The sequence below is a fragment of the Peromyscus leucopus genome, chromosome X, assembly GCF_004664715.2.
Source record: "Peromyscus leucopus breed LL Stock chromosome X, UCI_PerLeu_2.1, whole genome shotgun sequence".
Lineage (NCBI taxonomy): Eukaryota > Metazoa > Chordata > Mammalia > Rodentia > Cricetidae > Peromyscus > Peromyscus leucopus.
This window is the reverse complement of record NC_051083.1, coordinates 127,764,482-127,787,859: the sequence shown is the minus strand read 5'-3', so window position 1 is coordinate 127,787,859 and position 23,378 is coordinate 127,764,482.

Genomic DNA, 23,378 nt, shown 5'->3' with positions numbered 1-23,378 from the left:
ATGAATTAAAATATGTATAAAATATGTGCTTAGTATAGCACCTGGCACATCATAACTCAACTGATTGAATATTCACCATGTGCATTACAGGAAACATGAGATAAATAAAATAAAATGTCCCGGATTTTCAATTACCCAGAAGCTAGGAAACAGATAGAAACATAAATATATGCATTTTGTGGTAGGTTATAGCAAGTGCAATAATAAAGGCACAAATGAGGATGAGAAGAAAAGGAAAAGTTGCCCTCTTTATTGCTGACTCACTAATTCATTCATTTACTGCCATAAATTCACTCACATTCTTTTTCTATCTTTTCAAGCAAGCTAGATAAATTTTCCTTTCAGCATTCATGTGGTTATTTACAGTTTAGAACACTGTAGTTATTGTAATCATTGCAGCAGCTTCATTGCAGAGAAGGTTAAACTATTTAATTTCCATTTAATTTTATTTTTAATTATTTGTTTTGTTTCAGGTGGTACATACACATACACATTTTGCATTTTAATGGGAAAATGTGAGAATTTATCACATGCATATTTTATAGAAGGTTTACATCATAATATAGTATATAAGTGTGTGTGTGTGTGTGTGTGTGTGTGTGTGTGTGTATGATGTCTTCTGTAGATTTTTGAAATATATAGTACATTACTGGTTTTTATAGCCCTATTTTGTGCAACAGCATATCATAACTTCTTACTTCTATTTCACTACAACTTAGTGTTCATTAATCCCTTCCCCATGTAGCCATGATTTCTATTCCTAGGGTTTTGTTACCCACAATTCTACTCATTACTTTCAGGAGGTTAACATTTATACATTCCAAAAAATGAATGATAAAATGAAGCATGTGTGTGTGTGTGTGTGTGTGTCTGTCTGTCTGTCTGTCTGTCTACTCATTTTCAGTAGATGAAAACTCAAGATGCTGTTTCTATTCAATACTTATTGTAAATAATGAGGTCAAGAACATAATCATACACATGTGCTGTGGATTATTGATTAATAAATAAAACACCAGTAGCCTTTGCCTTGGCCAGTAGACAGGCAGGAAGTATAGGTGGGACAAAGAGAGGAGAAGTCTAGGAAGTAGAAGGCTGAAGGGAGAAGATGTCAGCCTGCCATCCAGGGAGCAGCATGTAAAGGTAGCAGGTAAAGCCATGGAACATGTGGTGACATATAGATTAACAGAAATGGGCTGAGTTTAAGTATAAGAGCTAGAGAGTGGTAGGCCTGAGCTAATGGCCAAGCAGTTTAATTAATATGAGCTTCTGAGTGATTATTTTATAAGTGGTTGTGGGGCCCATGGGGTTGGGCAGGACTGGAGAAAACTCCAGCTACATACAAGAGTCTTCAGCAGACTGATGTCATTCTCTCTGGATATATACCCAGTAGTAGTTGTTGGTACATATAACAGCTCTATTAATTTTTTGAAGAACTGATTTGTGGTTTCCTTAATGTCTCTAGTAATTTACTTTCACCAAATAGATTATGTGTTTCCCTTTTCCATATTATTACCAGTTGACACTTGTCTTTTTGATATGCCATTCTTACTAGAGTGAGATGGTATTTTATTGTGGTTTTGAGTTTAATTTCTTTAAGGATTAATAATATTGAAGGTATATTAATATACTTACCTGGTAGACATTAAGTTAGCACAGTTTTTTGATAAATGTCTATTAAGTTTTTACCATTTTTTTAAAATTGGGTTGCTTGTTTTTTGGCTGTTAACTTTTCAAACATTGTTTTTTTTATTTAACTTTTATTGATTCTTTGTGTCTTTAACATCTTGCATCCCAATCCCACTTATCTCCCTGTCCTTTCATGTCTACCTTATACTCATGCAACCTTCCCCGTAAACAAACAAAAAAAAATAAAAAAGGATAACAATCTCTATTCTGGGTGTTACATATATAGTTCAAACACACATGAGCATATACATATACATATACATATACATATCTTACAGATATCATTATGCAGGGCCACTTTATTATATTTTTGCATTTAGCATAAAGGAAAATGAAGTTTAGTCAAGTGTTAAAAGTTATGATGCCAAGGCTAGAATGAAGAAATCCTCATCTGCTGTTTTCACTGGTCCACCCAAGTGGTTAATAGGAGAAGGTAAATTTCCAATTCTGATTTATAAAGTCATACTCTGTACAGTATGTCCCTTCAACATCATGGGGATGATCAATGCAATATATGCTAGTTACCATTAAAGTATCTATTCCATATGGCATTTTAGAAGAAGATGGACTTTTATTGGGTTTTAAGTTCTTCTAGGGCCTATCTTCATAACATATAAATCTCTTATGACTTCATATATAGATTTTATGATAATAAATGAATGACAATTGATATCTTCAAAAGTTATTTAAAAAATTATAGGAAAATGAATCATTAATTTACTCAAGAAGCTCACCTTTTATCATTTGGTATTTATATTGAGTGTATGTTTTTTAAATAAATTGTTTTACATTAGTGAAGGAATATTTCAAATAACTCCTCTATATGAATTCATTATTATTAAAATGTCTAAAACATATGAAACTATCAGATTGTCAATCTGAATAAATTTGTCTGAGCCATTTTTTAACTTCCACAATACATATGGTAGTGTGATGCTATGTAATTAGGTTTGTATTTTTTCAGTAGTCAAATAAATTAAAATTAAAGGGCAAGAGTGCTCAGAATATATAATAACATCAAATTTCCTCCAATTTATGGTATTCCAAAATTCATTTATATTGGTTTTGTAAGTAAACATGGGAGAAAAATCAATATTGTTTATCAAACTATATATAGGCTTAGATCTTGAATTACGGTGAATGAATAAGAATTTGAGGTAAAGAGATGGGAGTTATACTATATGTCAAAATGCACTTGAGGTGCTGGAGAAATGGATCAAGAGTTAATTGAATATACTGATCTTATAGAGGAACTGGGTTCAGTTCCCAGCATCCACATGGGTACTAATAGCCATCTGTAATTATAGTTCTAGGGAGGGGAATTAAATGATCCTATTGGACACCAGGGGCAAATGGCATACACATAATGCACATACATATATGCACACAAAATATTACACATAAAATAAAACTAAATATATCTTTCAAATTTGCAATTCAAATAAAATAGGATGAAAGTTATATGTAAACATTTAAAATAGTTCTTTTTAATTTAAAAATCTATTTTATGTGTTTGAGTGTTTTGACTGCATATATGTCTGTGTACATCATATGTACATGGCACCCTTGTAGGACAGAAGGAATTGGATCCTCTGAAACCAGAGTTACAGAAAACTGTAAGCCACCATATTGTTGCAGAGAATGGAAGGCTTGTGCTCTTAACCATTGAACTTTCTCTCCAGCCCCATAAAAAAGTTAAACTTTAAGAACTCCATAACAGAACTCTTTACTTATAATTATTCTATTCAAAGTATAAGAAGAGCTTCCTTATGAGTGGAATATATTCTTCTACTTCATTGGCTTTGATCTTGAATGTGAGATTTGTTAAAATTTATGTAATTTTAATGTAGTTGTTTTAATACAGCAACTCAAAATACAGGCTGTGAGAATCACTTCTTTATGGTCACCATCATGTGCTCATTCTTAATATGACAATTTTTGAAAGATAATTAAATCACATAGCTGAGGAGACTTAAAATCAGAGGACTGGAAATAACACTTTTTATATGTAATTGTCATGCTTTCTCATAATTTTATTTTGGATTTCCTGAGAAATTTGTTTCGTAATCATTTGTTTATCATGAAAAAAGTACATGAGTATGAGAGCTTACACTTGTAAATTCTGCACTCTAAAAAGACAGACAGGAAGATTGAGAGTTCAAGGTCATTCTTGAATATATAGCAAGTTCAAAGCCACCCTGAGTGATACAAGATCCTGTCTCTATAAAACCAAACAGAAAGAAAACTCAGTAGGAGTAAAAGTCTGCTAAAGATAAAAAAAGGGGGTCAAATTAAGTGATATTTTTATGTACATTTGTTTATAAACACTATTTTAACATAAAACTTCTTTTTAGAAAAACCATAAGGCAAATAAGATTAGAAAATAGGCTGAACTTTGGTCTTTTAAAATCAATGTAGATTCCTAGTCATTTGTCAAATATGTACCTCTCTTTTCTATCTATACCTTGCTCTATGATTCTCTTTTATGATTCTGGAATAATAGGCCCAGTGTTTTGGCCTCTGTCATTATTCCATGTTTACTTCAGACTGACCTCCAGTTAACTGACATTTACCCCAGATTTTGCAGTGTTAGATAAAAATCATATGATGGATTCCATTCTTCTTGGCAGAAAATGGAAGAAAAGTCAATTTGATGGCTTTTATTTATAAACCACCTTATATTTACATATAGACATTTCTTTATACTGCATCAGGGTTTTTTTTGTAATCATCTAAATTAAAAACTTTGGTTATTTTTTATATAGTTTATATATGCAAAAAAATTGCAAGGAATCACCATTTTTAATAGTTTCTTCAGGAATTCCTCATTACTGAGAAATACAAATAGAGAAAGAAAACTTGCACAGCTCTTGAAATTGTTATGAGCTGTCTAAAACGCTTGGCTGAAGCAGCTGCCCAGAAATTGTTTCATTAAAAAAAGACTCAATAAGGCAAATGTGACTAGAATAAGACATGATTTTATCATTTTAGTGCAGTCTCTTCCTTATTCAGAAAAGCAGTGACACTATGAAGACAAGACAACAAGAAAAAGTGAGGTATTTATAAACATTATACATTGTGTTAATTCAGTCTGTGTTCTACACATTATGGAAAGATAAAAGAAAGTTAAAATAATGTTTGGAAAGGTATGACAGTATACACTTACAATCCTAGCTCTCTGGAGGATGATGCATGAAGATTATGAGTTTGAGTCCATACTGAACAATACCAGAAAGACCCTCACGCAAAACAAACAAAACAGAACAGAACATAAGAAATAATTTAAATGACTCAAAAATAGAACAAGCCTGTTCTGAAAATTTGTATGCTTAATAATTCTTCAAAACACATTATTTTAAGAATCTTTATGACATGGCCAAATGGTATCTTTAAGCCAGCACAAGTCTATATATTGGACACATGTACGTCTTGAAGCTAGCTGCAACAATGTAATTTTGGACAAGAAACTTAATCTTCTGTTCTAGAATGTTTGGTTTTACCTCCCATTCAAAATTTTTATAGAGAGATATAATCATCAATACAATAGTATTTGGAGGTAGGACTTTGATAGGTAACTAGATGATAAAGACTCAACTTCATGAATAGAGATTAACTCCCTTATAAAAGCAATGGCAGATTACTCCCCCATCCCTTTACTTACATGAAAACACAATCAAAGGACAGCCATCTTTGAGCCAGGAAGCATGTCATTGACCAGATACTGAATTGCTAAGTGTTTCAATATCTAGACATGTCAATACTTCAGATCTGTAAGCAATACATTTCTGGCTTTTCCATAGTACTTCAAACAGAATAAAATGTTTTCTACATATTTTTATATATAAATCATGAATAATATCTAGGATTTCTTTTGAGTCTGACTGAATTAATATTTTTATCTGTAGTTCTGTATATAAGCATAAGGCATTTATTTCATGTGAAAAATGATAACATTTGCATTTATTATCATATGCAATGCCATATATAATACATTTTCCTCATTTCCAAATATTAATCAACAGATCATCATATCATACAACTGCTCATTGTCCGTGAAAACTGTATAGCTACATTGGTTAGATGAGACAAAGAATAAAAATATAAGCAAACAGAATAAAGATTTAGATGATTTGAATTTCTTGACTAAGGACAGAGAAAACTTGAATAACAAAATTAATGCATCCAAGCAACATGACCTCATTCTCTTGGCACAAAACTGACCCTAAAACTGCGACATTTAAACAATTTTGAATTTACTGACTTCAATATAACAACTCCATTTAACAGGGGAAAATCTGTGTCAAGGGCAAATAGTCAGAAATGATGCCACCTAATGGACAAATAATAAAGATAGGTTTTCCCCCATTGCAGATTATCTGTTTTATCTCCTACTTATCTTAAAATTCTGACTTATTATAAAAGGAAACAATTTCACCTAACCAATATAATTGCTATAATTATATTTACCAAGTATGATAAATATTGAAGAGTACAATATATGTAATTCTACTACTCATGTTATTAATGTTTTTTTGATGAGTTCCTCTAAATCTAAATGAAATGGTCACTACACACTAACTCTCAAGATGCAGTAGAAAGGTAATGTGCTCTAAATCAGTAAGGGGGGTGGATTGATGATAGTACCTAACCAAATCCTAAAACCTCACATAAAGTGATACACATAGACTATTTCTCTCTCACTTTTTCCTACAACAAGATTTATAAAGCTATTGCTATATTCTGCATTGTGCTTATCAGAGCATAAAAAGGTGAATGAGACAGGAATTTCCCTCTATGGTAATATACTTTTGTGAAGAAAAAAGTTAGAAATTGTCAGTGTACTTAGTTGAGGCTGGTAGAGGTTAAATGGTCTTAATAGCAAATCATAAAGGCAAAGGAAATAAAAATGAACAAAATGGCAGAGTGAAAAGTAAGGAAGTATATCCCAAGGAAAACTGTAGTTAGTAGCTTCATAGTTATACATATAGGAAAGAAAATTCTCCTTTGTCTTTCACTTTAAAGGAAAGATGGAAGATAAGAAGCTGGTGGTAGAGAACTGAGTAAGTAGGGAACTGATCATGAAAAGTGCTGAAAAACATCCTGAATGCAATGAGTTTAAGAAGTTTCCAATGAACATGTTTATTTTTTATCAACTATCCTAAAAGGTGAAAGAGAGACAGAGATAGAGACAGAGAGAGACAAACACATAGAGAGGGAGAGAGGGAGAGGGAGAGAGAGAGAGAGAGAGAGAGAGAGAGAGAGAGAGAGAGAGAGAGAGAGAGAGAGAGAGACTCAGATTACAGTTAAGTAACTGTTCTCAGTTGTACAATTTTTTTCTGGTCACAGATGGTGTAATTTGTGATTGAGATAAGTGCATGTAAGAAATGTAATCTATAAGACAAGGTGATTTAATATATGTATGCAGAAGATGAACATAAAAGAAACTGTTTCTGAGATAGATGATGGAAAGAATGATTTGCAGAGAATCTTGTGAATGCATACATACAGACAAGTAGTAAGGAAATCAGAAGACAATGGTCTCAATGAATTTAAAAGAAATGAGTTTCATGGAGGATGTGATAAATTCTCAAGTGATAATAAGAAGGCACAAAAAAGTTGTTAATGGATTTGACATCAAGGAAATCACTGTTAATCTCAATATATGGCCAATAGTTGTTGCTGGAACAAAGAGTGCTCTATTATTGCTATACAAGGTGATATGAAGGAACAAATAAGCTGGAAAAAGCAGCTACCACAAAACACAAATGATTGCTGGGCAAAATAGAAGAATAACTTTGATATATATTGATGAAATGCAAGTTACCATAAACACCTGATAAAGTCATAATTTTAAAGTTAAAGAAAATACACTATGTAGTTTCTATATAACCTTCATGTGGTTTATCTAATACTGGCATGTCCAAGTGATTGTAGTAAAATTATTGAAATCATGATGATTCGTTTTAGTTGATAACTTGATACATTCTAAATCACCCAAGAAAATGGACTCAAATTAGGATTGTCTATATCAAGTAGCCTGTGGCAATGCCTGCTAGGGATTACCTTGATCATGTTAATTGACATAGGAAGACCCTGGACACAGTGGCAACACCATTCCCTGGGTTTGGGTCATGTACTGTGTAAGAGTAGAAAAAGTGACTTAATTAATAAGTATGCATGTATTAATGATCTTTCTGCCCTTGACTGTGGATAATAGCTGCTGCAAGTTATTTCCCTGATTTCCCTGACATGGTAGATTGTAAGCGAGAACTGCAAGCTAAAATAAATTCTTTGTTCCTTAGGTCTTGCCAGGGTATTTTGTCACAGCAAAAGAAATGAAACTAGGCCAGGCAGTGATGGTGCACACCTTTAATCCCAGCACTCGGGAGGCAGAGCCAGGTGGATCTCTGTGAGTTCAAGGCCAGCCTGGGCTACAGAGTGAGTTTCAGGACAGGTACCAAAACTACACAAAGAAACTATGTCTCCAAAATAAAAATTCCAAAGACAACATAACCCGGGCTCTCTCTGTGATATCCATATTATTTTTATATTGCTTTTGTTTTTTTTAAACTTTCTATTTCTTTATGTAACTGTCTATATTCATTTTCCTCTCTCAAGCCTACATACATTTTTACACACTGTAAACTGTTTAGGGTTTATCCCATCTGAATATGTTTTATTGTGAATCTATTGTTTTAAACTGCAGAATGGTTAGAACAGAAGCAGCAGAAGCCTTAGCATTTGACTCCACTCACCTCAGCTTTTCAACATTGTGGAGACAACTCATCCCCAGCTCTGGGAGTCATGCTGTCCACTGACTCTGTGAGGCAGTGGGTCTATGTTTCTACTAAAGCAGTGTGTAGCCCAGAATCCTTTTACTTTCTTTCTTTTTTCTCTCTCTCTCTTTCTTCCTTCCTTCCTTCCTTCCTTCCTTCCTTCCTTCCTTCCTTCCTTCCTTCCTTCCTTTCCTCCTTCCTTCCTTTCTTTTTTCCTGTACTATCAAAAGTTAAATCCACCACACAACATAATGTGAGGCGTAGCGACACCTCTGTGTACCATGGTAGGAATCCACCATTCTGCAAGTCAAGTCCAAACATTACGAACCTACCACAGAGTAGCTCAAGCCTACAGGCTGTGGATGGCCTGAGAGACACAACTCAGAAGCCGTTTTTAGCTCTGTTTTAGAATCTTTTTTAAAGCTTTCTCAGGTTTTAAGTGGAAACTCTTGACCCATATTTTGGCGCCATTTGTAGCTGAAGTTTTTCTGTGTCCCAATCTACCAACATTTGGGACAAATCTCTCCCAATTTCATCTCCCAAATAAACACAGAGAGGCTTATATTAATTATAACTGCTTGACCATTAGCTCAGGCTTATTACTGACTACCTCTTACACTTAAATTAACCCATAATTATTATCTATGTTTAGCCACATGGCTTGGTATCTTTTCTCAGTTCAGCCTTGTCATCTTGCTTCCTCTGTGTTTGGCTGACAACTCCTAACTCAGCCTTCCTCTTCCCAGAATTCTTCTTGTCTGTTTGTCCTGCCTATACTCCCTGCCTGGCTACTGGCCAATCAGCATTTTATTTATCAACCAATCAGAGCAACACATTCACAGCATACAGAGCGATATCACCCATCACCGGGGTAAGTTTGCTTCTTTTTGTTCTAGAGATTTTAGGTGTGCTGTTAAGTTGCTAGTGTGAGATTTCTCCATGTATTTATGTGGGCATTTAGTGCTATAAATTTTTCTCTTAGCCTTCCTTTCATAGTGTCCTATAAGTTTGAGTATGCAGTACATTCATTTTCATTGAATTCTAGGAAGTTTTTTATTTCTTTATTTCTTCCTTGACCCAGTGGTGATTCAGTTGAGCATTATTCAGTTTCGATGTGATTGTAGGCTTTCTGTAATTTTTTTGTTGTTGTTGTGGAAATCAAACTTTAAGACATGGTGGTCTGATAAAATACAGGAGGTTTTTCCAATATTTATATCTGTTGAGATTTGCTTTGTGACCAAGTATATGAATATATCAGAAGTTTTTCCTGAGTTCCGTTAGCAAGAAAATTCAAATAATTTTATTAAGAGTTAAAGTTGTAGGACTGAGAAAATTGTCAAGTATATATAGCACCATTTATGTTAATTCAAATGGTTCTGTTAAGAGTTTGCTTTGAGTTGTAAGATTTGGAGAATTGTAACTATATATAGCAATATTTATGTTAACCTGTTAATGGTAATGATGAAGCTAAGGGATTCTTTAAGTTTGTAATTGCATTAAGTTTTTGGTTTAGAAAGGGCTTGATGCAGCTAAGACTGCTGTAGTCACCTTGGATCTAATCCAAAAGAGAAATGCCATCTTTATCATCCTCTACTCCCATACTGGGAGGTATAACAGCTATGTAGATTGCTGTAAGCCATTAATAATGAGTTATTTTTTATATATTAAGAAAGGGGGACCCGTGGGAGCCTGTTTTCAGGTCCTCATGGCTTTACCCAGCACGTCTGCATAGAGAGGATGATTAGGACCACAGGCTTGAGTGCAGGTGTCTGAGATGGTCTGCACTTGGCTGTGCTGGGGGGAAGTCTTTTTCTCCACCCCTTGGCATCTCTATAAATACCCTGGGGCAGAGACAGTCAGGGCCCATTGGAATAGGTTCCAGGGCCTCTCGAGGATATCCTTTATTTTCTCTCTGTTTATCTCCACAATCTAAATCCTTCTATGTAAAATTTCCTGTTCTCACACTTAAGAAAACTCTGGGGAACTGTGGGGTGAGTAAATTGTGTGAGTAAATGCCCCACAATTTTCTCTTTAAAGGCCACTATCATCTTCATAAAATTATTTTTAAGGTCACTTTCTTTTGCTTATTCTACATAATGATGTTCAGGTCTTGCTGTTGTAGAACTGCGAGATTCTGGTGATGCCATATTTCTCTTTATGTCGTATGTATTTTTGTACTGGTGTCTACCCATCTCTTCCTCCTATAGGTGCAAGAGGTACCTGTGTCTGAGCGAGCTGTTCTTGGTCCAATCTGTGCTTGCTTTTTACTGTGTGTCAGGGTGCTACTCTGGGTCCAATCTCAGCTCTTGGTCTAATTGGAGCCAATGGATTCTGTGTCTCAGGGAGATGCTCTTGGTCCAATCCAAGCTGGCTCATTCTGTGTCTCAGGGAGCTGCTCTTGATTTTATCAGGGCTCTTGGTCCAATCAGAGCTGGTGGATTCTGTGTCTCCCGAAGCTTCTCTCAAACCAATGAGAGCTCTGGGTCCAAGGAGAGCTGGTGTATTCTGTGCCTCAGGAAGACACTGGAGATGCAGAGGGATGGGTAGCTTTGGGATAGGGCATGGATATTGTAGATTGCAGGGTCTGATGGGGAGTTTGGTGGGGGAGCCTGCCCGCAGTAATCTTCCCTGCTAACTGGCAATTGGGACAGGGATGGGTGAGGGTTTCCAGAGATTAGTTGTGTCCCAGGGCCTACGTCCTAGAGGCAGGACTGTCTAGGTGGGAGAAGAATAACTCACTTTTTGGACCAATGAGAGCTGGTGGATTCCATGTCTCAAGAAGCCACTGGGGTCACAGGTAGATGGGTATGTTTGGGGTAGGGTGTGAGTCTTGTAGATTGCAGGTTCCAATAGGGGGGTAGGTAGGGGAGCCTGCCCACTGGAGTCTTCCCTGCTGGCTGGCTACTGGAGCAGAGATGGGTGAGGGTTCCCAGGGATTGATTGTGTCCCAGGGCTTAGGTCTTAGAGCCACAGTTTAGATCTTTATAGTGATAGCACATGTTTAGTTGCATTTTTTTATAATTCCTCTTGTCGAGTACCATATAACACAATTAATGAAACTTTTCATATTTTCTTCTTTTTTCAAGTCACTATTCAAGAAGTTAACCCATAGTATTGTGGGTTTTTTTGTAAATGCATTGTATAAGTTATTTATTGGTGAGACACAATTTTATCACATAGCCTAGGCTTTTCTCAAACTTGTGATTTACTGTCTCATTCTTCTCAGTGCTGGGATTCTAGCCTTGAGTTACCATACCTAGTGAAACAGTCTTTTTACATATCCTGGACAAAAAGGCTCATTTGAGGGGTATATCTTCTTCATTGCTAGCACATCTCATTTTTAATGCCACTTGATAAACTGTTGTTAATTATGTAGCTTATTGTATTTTAAGTTATGATTAATTCTTTGTACCCTCTTCATAAAGAATTTACCTTCTCAAATGTCAAAAACTGCCTCTGCTGCCTACTGAAATGAGGTATTTTTTTTTGAGCTGTGCTGTCTTGTTCTTGAAAACTTGTGATCTGATCTGAGCTGTGTGGTGCTGCCTTTGCAAAATTTGACTAATGTTTTGTTAGGTACTATGTATGGACAAGATAATGGAATTATTTTTTCTTTTTAAAACTTTTTTCTTCTTATTTATTTTTTTCTCATACATTAAATCCTAGCCACAGCTTTAGCTCCATGCACTCTTCTCAGCCCCTGCTCTCCAACTGCTCTTCTCCCCAAGATCCACTTCTCCCAAGTTTCCCTTCAGAACAGAGCAGAACTCCCAGTGGACATAGAATGCTACAGTAAGACTAAACACAAACCCTCATATCAAGGCTGGATGAGGCAACCCAGTAGGAGGAAAAGGGTCACAAGTTCAGGCCAAACAGTCAGAGATCCCCCCAATCCCACTATTAGGAGTCCCCAAGAACAGCAATCTAATAGCAATAACATGTATGTAGAGGACCTAGTATAGACCATTGCCACTTTATTGACTTTTCTGTTTGTTTGTTTTTTTGTTTGTTTGTTTTTGTTTTTGTCAGTTATGTTTGGTTCGATCCTAGGTCTCTGGGCCATCCAACTTCTGTTTCCTGGCCTTCCAGACAGTGTGAGGCATGGGTTCTCTCTGGTGGTATGTGCCTCTGGTTAGACAAATCATTGATTGGCCACTCTTACAAGCTCTGATCCACCATTGCCCTAGCATATCTTGCAGTCAGGACAGGTTGTAGGTCATAGGTTTTGTGGTTGGTTTGGTGCTTCAGTCCCACCACTGGATGACTTGCCTGGTTCCAGGAGATGGCCAGTTAAGGCTTCATTATGCTCCTTTACGAGGAGTCCTCACTAGAGTCACTCATAGGTTCCGGGAAGTTTCCACTGCTCTCAGTTTCCACACCACTCCCCAAATGGCTCCAATTCTAGTTCTTCCTCTTTCCCCAACCTGATCCCTTCTGTTTCCATCCCTACCCAACCTCAGTCAACTTGCAAAATCTATTTCACTCTCTCAGGAAGAATCATGTGGTCCCTCTCCCTCTAGTTCTCCTTGTAATTTAGGTCTCTGGACCTATGGATTCTAGCATGATTATTTTTTTTATTTAATAGCTAATATGCACTTATAAGTGACTACATATAATGTTTCTCTTTCTGAGTCTGGGTTGTCATGCTTAGGATATTTTTCTACTTCTATACATTTGCCTGCAAATTTCATGATTTTAATTAATAGCAGAGTAAAACTCCATTGTGAAATTGTACCACATTTTCTTTATCAAGTCTTCAGTTGGGAGCAATCTAAGATTTTTTTCTTCCTGGCTATTATAAAGAAAGCTGCTATGAACATAATTGAGGAAATATCCTTCTAGTATGATTGAACATCCTTTGTGGATATGCACAAGAGTGGTATAGCTGGGTATTGAGGTAAATGGATTACCAATTTTCTAAGAAACTACCATATTGATATGCAAAGTGCCTGTATGTGTTTGCACTCCCACCACCAACAGAAGATTATTCTCCTTTGCTCTACATCCTCTCCAGCATGAGAAGTCACTTGTTTATTCTTTTTTTTTTTTAAAAGATTTATTTATTTATTATGTATACAGCATGTTTGCCTGCATGCATGGCTGCAGGCCAGAAGAGGGCGCCAGATCTCATTGCAGATGGTTGTGAGCCACCATGTGGTTGCTGGGAATTGAACTCAGGACCTCTGGAAGAGCAGCCAGTGCTCTTAACCTCTGAGCCATCTCTCCAGCCCTCACGATTTTTTTTTGAGCCGAGGATCAAACCCAGGGCCTTGTGCTTGCTAGGCAAGCACTCTACCACTGAGCTAAATCCCCAACCCGAGAAGTCACTTGTTTATTGACCTTTGCCTTTCTGACAGCTTTAAGACAGAATCTGAAATTAGTTTTGATTTGCATTTCCCTGATGGCTTAAGGATGTTGAACATTTCTTTAAGTGTTTTTCAGCCATTTGAGATTTGTCTGTTGAAAATTCCCTGTTTAGATCCATATCCCATTTCTTAGTTAGTTTTTTTGGTTTGTTGATGTCTACTTACTTGAGTTCTTTATGTATTTTGGATATTATCTCTCTATAGGATGTGGAGTTGGTGAAAATATTTTCCCATTTTTAGGCAGCCATTCTGTCATATTGATGGTGTCCTTTGCCTTGCAGAAGCTTTTCAGTTAGTGTCTGCACTATCCATGTTGTGCTTAGAAAGTTGTCACCTGTACCAACATGTTCAAGGCTATTTGTTACACGAATTGTTAGAAGGTCTTATTAATAAAAACAAACCTGAGCCAGGTATTGGGGTGAATGCTGAAAGATCAGACAAACAGAATCAACCACAGCCAACTTCTTGGCCAACTCCTCAGCTGATCCTGTTTCCTCAAACTGGAAAACTCTGTGTCCTCATCCAAATACCTTTCTGCTTCTTGACATCACTTTCTGGGATTAAAGGCATGTGTCAACATGCCTGGCTGTTTCCACTGTGGCTTTGAAGTCACAAGATCCAGATGTATCTATGCCTCCAGAATGCTAGGATTAAAAGTGTGTATGCCACCATTTTCTGGCCTCTATGTCTATCTAGTGGCTGTTCTGTCCTCCGATCACAGATAAGTTTAATAGGATGCACAATATATTGGAGGACATGATATATCACCACAGCTATTTCTTTCTTTCTCCTCTTTGAGTTTCCATGTATCTGCTCTTATGTTGAGGTATTTGATCCATTTGGACTTGAGTTCTATAAAAGGGGTTTATTTTTCTTTTAGAAAATATTTTAAAAAGTGATTCTTTGCTTAACTGTGTGTGTGTGTGTGTGTATGTGTGTGTGTGTGTGTCTGTCTGTATGCCTGTTTCATTTTGTGTTGGGGATCTTAATTATAGCATAATCGATGACATCAGATTCAGAAGAATGACTCTTACATCATAACTATCAGTTAAATAATCAAAGAATAATATCTTATTGCTTATGTACAACATTCACCATGAAACATTCAAGAAGTATCTCTCTCTGGAGAGCTCTTTGCTTGGAATGGTGTAGTAATCGTGTGTCCAGGTTCTTGATCCAAACATATGGATCACAATGCCAGGTTGTTTCTTATAGAACTTGGTCTCAGGTCCTTATAAATTTTCCCCTTGATAAACAATACATATGGAATTCAAATCTATGTACTACATTGCAGAGAATAGGCCCTTTGTAGACACAGTTTCCAAGCCTGCTGAGAACCAGTTGACAGTTATGAATCCATGTTCTAGGACATCATCAATATCAGCAAATATATCTTAATGACAGTATACACCAAATAGAACTAACATGTATGCAGCAACAGTCTACTTAGCAGAAACAAAATATACATTCTTCTCAAATGCATTCATTCTTTGAGACATACATATAATGTTAAGCTACAATTTTTTTCTTCACAAACTTAAGAAACCTGAACTAATTTAGATATCTTTTCTAACCAAAATCACTGACAAGAAGAAATTGAAAATTCAAAACTGTTTGGAGGTCAGTCAAGTTATTTGCTACTATAAAGAGCTAAGTTTGTATCTCCAAAACCCAACTATAAGGCCTGGCATGGAAGTGTGCTCCTACATTCTCAGCTCTAAGGAGGCAGAGAAAAGATAACCTCCGGGGTCACTGACGTGTAAACCTAGTCTACTCAAAAGCACCAGGTACTGTGAAAGGCTCTATCTCAAAATATTGGATGGAAATTTTAGGGCTCAGACCCACACAAGATATTTATACTACTCCCTCTAAGGTATGGTAACCCATTTGTCAAAAAGAAAAAAGTTACTCTGGAAAGTTGTCCTCTATCCCTCAAATATAATCCATGGGATATATGCACGCGCACGCATATAATACAATAAAATAGTAGCATATTTAAAGGATTATTTATGATGAACAATATTATCTTTGGGCTTTAAAGAAGTTTCTCTACAGAGAAGTGGAAGTAAAACTATTAATGAAATTCAGAATTTTTTCATTGTAATATCCCCCCCCCAAAAAAAACTATCAAGAAGGGACTTACTGTAACAAAATAAAGGACAGAAGTAATAATGAACCAACTGATATCATAATGAAAGATTAAAAGTTAGCTTTTAATTTACATGGAAAGAAAATGATAAAAGTCACTCTCAATACTTCTTTCTATCAATGTAGTACTTAAAGTCTTAGCTAAAGCAAGCAAACATGGTAAGAATGTGAAAAAATATATTAAAAAATCAAAAGAGTCAAATCAGAAGAAACCTAATAAACTGTCTATATTTGAAGATAGTAGAGTTGTATAAAAAAAGTCAAAAATATCTTACCAAAATTATGGTGATATTTTACTTGTACTGAAATGTGATTTTCATTGTATGTTAATAAATAAAGTTGCCTGGGGGTCAGAGCTATTAGAGCCATAGCAAGAGCATGGTGGTGGTGGCGCACGCCTTTTATCCCAGCACTTGGTAGAAGAGCTAGGTAGATTTCTGTGTGTTCAGGGATACAGCCAGCATTGGAGACATGCCTTTAAGACCTGGATTGCAGTACTTACAGACAGTGATGAGGCAGTCATGTGTTTGGGTTTACAACTAATGAGAAGGCAGAACAGAAAGACTATTTAAAGACAGATACACAGGAAGTAGCTCTGTTTCAGGGAAGCTAGAAGCACTGCAGGAGGTAAGATTTTAGCTCTGAGCTCTGACCTCTCGGTTTTCTCTCTTACATTGGTCCTGTGTTTCTTATTTTAATAAGACGGTTGGTTACATCTACAACTGGCACCCAACATGACAAGAATCTATTAAAAACCACTTGGGGCCAGCACCCTAGTCTGAGCAGCCAGCTCCCAAGCCCGAGAAGCCACCTCCCTAGCCCCAGCCAAGGTCTGCTTGGCCTCAGGCATGATTAAACATGAGCTGCTTCCTTAAAGCCAGTGCTACAAACAATGCAGGCCTGCCATGCCAAACAGGGCCCCTGCATGTAAAGCCAAGCCTTGAATCAGCTCAAGAGGGAACAAGTGGCTGGATTCAAGCTTTAGCCGGCTACGCTTTCTCTCTCTCTCTCTCTCTCTCTCTGGATTCACACCTAGGACACTAGGTGGCTGTTTTGAAATTTGCGTGGATTTCTACTGTTCTACACAGATTTTGTAAGTCACAACATATCAGATATTTTAAAGGAAACTATTTAAAAGAGAATTTTTTTCCACATTTAAAAAAATGGGTTTTATGTGTACATTGGAAGAATGGGTTTTGTTTGAAATTTTAGGCAGTCTAACAATGGAAAAACTATATGAAAAGATTAGTATTATTGGAATTATGCAGTTTATCACTATGCTTATCCTCATTTTACAATTTAAAAACATAGTCAATTTAAGTGCCAGTATGACAGCTTTAGAAAAACTTGTTAAACCTGTAAAAATTCAGACAGAAGAAATTAACAGTGAAGTTGTCTCAAGTTTGGATCGTAAGGTTACAGAAAGAAAGCCTGTTTTCACACAGTCACCCTTAATTTATCCTGTAACCATACAGCAGTTGCCTGATCAAATGACTACACAAAATATTTGGGCTCCAATTGAAATGTTGGATTTAAAAAGTTTTAAGGAGGCAATAGTATCTTATGCATGCATTCCCCATATGTAAAGCAAATGTTAAACTCTTGGTCAACATATAATAGGATTGTACCACAGGACTGGTGGGAGCTGGCACAAGCTGTTCTTGGACCCAGCCAGAGGCTGCAATTTTTAACTTGGTTTAAGGATGAAGCTAAAAACATAGAAAAACAATGGAGGGATAAAGGAATACAAGTTTGCCAGGATCAGCTTATTGGAGAAGGCCAATATGCTTCATTACAAGCACAATGTTTATATGATGCCCAAACCCTAATTTTATGTCAAACGGCAGCATTGAATGCATGGGACAGAGTTGAGGAACCAGGAAAAAAACTGAGTCATTTACAAAGGTTATGCAAGGCCCAAAAGAATCTTTGACAGTTTTTTACAAAGACTGGCTTCAGCAGTAAAGAGAATGGTCTCGGATTCAGAAGCTGGTAAGGCAATAATTGAATCTTTGGCCTTTGAGAATGTGAATGCAGCATGCAAAAGAATAATCAGGGCATTAAAGCAAGATCTGCACCTTTGGAAGATTGGATTATAGACACAATTAATGTTGAGGCTCATGAGTATGATGATATGTGGGTAGGAGGAGCAATTACAAAAGGTTTGAGGAGTGTTAGATGTTTTGGATGTGGAAAGCAAGGACATTTGAAAAGGGACTGTATACAGGTAATTCCTAGAAAAAATGTTTCTTCAAGGAACAATGGTAACAGAATGCCCCTACCTTCTGGAGTATGCAGAAGGTATGGTAAGGGAAAACACTGGGCCAACGAATGTAGATCAACAAAGGACAGACAGGGTAATCCTTTGCCTGAGTTTTCAGGAAACTCCCGGAGGGGCCTCATGCAGGCCCCCACAGCAAATCCAGTTCAAACCTTTCCTGAAGCTGTAGAGGAAAACCCCTGCTCAGAGTGATTAAATAACCAAATGCCTATTGGAATAAATCATGCTGGTCAGGATGATGAAACAGAGAGAATAGAAAACTCAGGAGAAACATAAAGAAAATTTTTTGGCAAACTTCTATTAATGAACAAAGACCAAAATTATCGATAAAAATAAATGGTGTTTTGTTGTCTGGTCTGGTAGACACAGGTGCGGACGTTACCATAATTGCACCAGAATTTTGGCATCCAACTTGGCCTCTTCAGGAGGTAAACGTTCAACTGTTAGGAATTGGGACATTATCTCAGGTGAAACAGAGTGCAAGATGACTCGAATGTATAGGTCCAGAAGGACAGAGAGGAAAATTAAAACCATATGTGGCTAACATAGCTATGAACCTGTGGGGTTGAGACTTGTTGCAACAATGGAATATTCAGATTAACATCCGTCCAATCTCAGAAACAAATCATAAACTAGCACATATTCCTGAGAGAAATATTAGAAGGCATTATTTTGAGTGGTCACCAGCCATCCATATTATACAAGAACAGGGCAAAACAACTGATGATCTTCCAAAGACACCAACAGCTCTACATTTAAAATGGTTAACAGACAAGCCTGTATGGGTTCAGCAATGGCCCTTAACAACAGAGAAACTCCAGGCTTTAGAAGAGTTGGTAGAAGAACAGTTAAATGCTCAGCATATTGAAGAATCAACCAGCCCTTGGAATTCTCCTGTATTTGTTATTAAAAAGAAATCTGGTAAATGGAGAATGGTAACAGACCTTAGAGCAATTAGCAAAGTAATTCAGCCAATGGTCTCTCTACAATCTGGAATTCCTTTGCCTACTCTGTTACCAAAAGGATGGCCTCTCATAGTTACTGATTTAAAAGACTGTTTCTTTTCAGTACCCTTACAAGAAAAAGACAAAGAAAGATTTGCTTTCACAGTGCCTACTTATAATAATTCTCTCTCTTTTTTTAAAGTATTAGGAAAAGATTTATTTTAGAATGGATCAAATACAGCACTATTGTGACCTGGAGTTGCCAGGTTTAATTCAGAAGGTTGAGTTGGAGGTTCACCAGTTCCAGGCCAGTCTATGATACATAGCAAAACATTGCTTCAGAACCAGACAAAACAAAACAGGACAATAAGAGTAACAAAAACAATTCAGCAATGAAAGTGCTTTTCCATATATTATTCAAATGAACTATTAAAGTGTTAGCATATATCCATATTAGCATATTCTTTTTTAATTCTGATCTTAAGTGAAGGAGGGGCTGTTCAGCAGAAATCTTGACAAACTCCAAACCCTATGAAATTTCTCAATTTGGAAATAATCTCACTTTCATTTCTAGGATGTAGGACGAGCAGATAATATGAAAGAAGCCATGGTCAGTGCTCATTGTGAATCTAGAATGCAGAGTCACATCTTCAAAAAAAAACGTATTCCCTGTGTGTTCTCATAAAAGGACAAAACAAGTCCTTAGCATTCTTTAACCCAACACTAGGAGTAAGATAAAGAAGTCAATAGTGCGTCCTCATTCCCAAATACTCTTCCATGAGACTGTTATACAAACAATATGCCTACACAATAAGAAATCACTCTCAGAAATTAACAAAGGAAAACCTCTGTACAAAAAAACCAAAACCATGAGGCTAACTGTGGCTAATACCCAAAGAAGAGCTGGCCTCCAGTTGAGGATGTCCTAGCTCGTATACACACCTTAGGCTTATTCTTTCCACAAATGTTGTCTGTCATCCTTAAATATCTCAGGTTCTGGCTCAGCTTATATTTCGAACAATTTAAGCTGACAAAGGAGACTACCAGTCTGGACACTTGGGCAGATGGCAGATTTACATACAAAGATATTATACAATACACCGTGTTGTTCTTTTCACATAGTTGCTACCCAGGTTCATCTTGCCAAAGCATAATGATTGTTGTCACCCTGCTCTGCCCCCTTGAGCAGTTCTTTGTTATGGGGATGAGGCCTAACTGGAGGTCAGTCTTGGTGAATCAACATTTAGCAGAAACTTTGTCAGCAACCCTAAACTTCAATTATGGCACAAAATTTTCTCTCTTGGGTTTCTAAGGAGCCTAGTTAGTACACTACTTCTCTTCCAGTCAGCTTGGAGGTAACACCCTTTGATTAAATACTACTTCATGTAACTTAATATTTCCTGAGCAAGTTATTAGTAAATCCTTTATAGCTTCAATTTTGCTACTTCTAGTTTCTTGTCCATCAAAACTACTCTCTCCAACTCTTTTTTTTTCACATACATCCAACATATAATGTCATAGGATATACATTACCATTTCAAAATGTAGGGAAGGGAGCATAGTGAGGAAATATTGCTCCAAAGCAAGACTGAAACCATCTGGGCAAACTACAAACTCTGCATCTCTTTGTCTGATGTCAGAATGCTCTTTAGGTCTCCAATGCTGTTCAGCTTTGTTGACTGCAACTCACTTCTTTCTCTTGGGCTGGTGCCACTCATGGTTAGCAGCTCTCCTCAACAGGTATCCCAGAACTCTGGCATCTCTAACATCTTGGGTAATTACAAAATTCGAACTGCCCTACATCTGGGATGCACTCACGATCTTCTGGAGTCCTCCAAAGGGATTGGGTCACTTCTCTGACTTTGCCCTCTGCAGTACACATAGCTCATCTTCTAGGCCCCAGCTGGCTCCACTCCACTGCTGCTGCTGTTCTTAGTGGTCATCCAAAGGTACTGACATCTCCAAAACACTGGGGTCTTCTGCTGCAACTGGGCTGCACTTTAAAAAGAGCAGTGAAGCCAGAACTACAGGAGTATTTGGCTGGCCTTGCACAATAGTTGATATTTATTAAGTGGCCTCTTCTTCAATAATTCTCAACCAGTTAAAAGATTTCAATGGAGGGTCCTCCCACAGGGAATGTTGAATAGCCCAACTCTTTGCCAATATTTTGTACAACAGCCATTGGAAGTGATACGTAAAAAATTTCCTAAATCTATAATTTATCATTATATGGATGATATTTTACTAGGTGACTCAAAAGCAGGTACTTTAGAAAGAATGTTTGAAGAAGTAAAGAAAATTTTGCCTTGCTGGGGATTACAAATTGCTCCTGAAAATATACAAAGAGGAGATTCTATTAATTATTTAGGATATAAAATTGAGCTACAAAAAATTAAACCCCAAAAGGTGCAAATTAGGAAAGATAGACTACAGACTTATAATGACTGTCAAAGATTATTTGGAGATATTTCTCATCTATGAACTATTGTTGGGGTAAAAAATGATGAACTGACTAATTTGTTCAAAACCTTAGAAGGTAACAAGTACTAAAATAGTCCAAGAGAATTATCACGTGAAGCTGAGAAAGAATTGGTCTTGGTAGAAAAGAAAGTACATGAAGGGCAAGTGGATCGTATTGATCCAAAGCTGGATTGCATTTTGGTTATTTTACCTTCTAGGCATTGTCCTACTGGAATATTAATGCAGAAGGAAGTATTATATTGGAATGGATATTTTTACCAAATAAACCAAATAAAAATTTAAAAACTTATGGGAAAAAAATCTCTGACTTGATTTGGAAAGGAAAATTGAGACTTCGTCAATTAGCAGGAATAGACCCAGCAGAAATTGTCATACCTTTAACTAAGGAGGACATTGAAAAATTATGGACAGAAAGTGAACCTTGGCAAAGAGCTCGCAGTAGAGTTTGGGAGAAATTAACAGCAAATATCCCAAAAGTGATAGAATTGATCTTATAAAGAGAGCTGTTTGGATCTTGCCTCGAATTGTACAGCAAAATCCCATATCTGGAGTTCGTACATTTTATACAGATGCCAATAAACAAGGAAAGGCAGGTTATAAATCAGAAAATTTAAGTAAAATGTTTCAAAGTCCTTATAATTCAGTTCAAAAATCAGAATTATATGCTATTCTGTTGGTATTAATGGATTTTTCAGAACATCTCAACATAGTAACTGACTCTCAGTATGCTGAAAGAGTGGTATTACATATTGAGACTGCAGAATTTATTCCTGATGCTTCAGAATTAACTTCACTATTTATTCAATTACAAGATACAATCAGGAAATGGAGTCATCCTTTATATATAACTCACATCCGATCTCATACTGGTCTGTAAGGCCCTCTAGCACAAGGCAATGATGAGATTGATAAGTTATTGATAGGAAATGTGCTGGAGGCCTCAGAATTTCATACAAAAAACATCATGTCAATAGTAAAGATTTAAAAAAGAATTTTTCTATCACCTGGCTATAAGCCAAAGATATAGTAAAGAAATGTCCTACTTGTTCCTTCTACAATCAAACGCCATTACCAGCAGGATGTAACCCAAAGGGTACTCAGAGGAATGAAATCTGGCAGATGGACGTGTTTCACTTTGCAGAATTTGGAAAATTGATATATGTACACCACATCATCGATACTTCTTCAGGATTTCAATGGGCAACTGCTTTGAGTTCTGAAAAAGCTGATTTTGTAATCACTCATTTGCTAGAAGTTATGGCCATCATGGGTATACCTGCACAAATCAAAACTGAAAATGCTCCATCATATGTCTCTGTTAAAACGAAACAATTTTTTGATTACAATATAAAGCATATTACAGGTATACCACATAATCCTACAGGTCAAGCAGTTATAGAAAGATCAAACAGAACTCTAAAGGATAAGCTAAATAAACAGAAAGGGGTAACAGAAAAAAACCCAGAAATAGACTGCATAATGCTCTATTAACTTTGAATTTTCTGAATGCCAATGAGAAAGGAACAAAACTGCAGAGAGACATTGGATAATAGAAAAAACTACAGAATTAAATCAGCCTGTATATTTTAAGGATGTGCTGACCTCAGAATGGAAACAAGGGTATGTATTATGTTGGGGATGAGGTTTTGCTTTTGTTTCTACAGGAGAAGATAATCTGTGGGTACCATCAAAATTG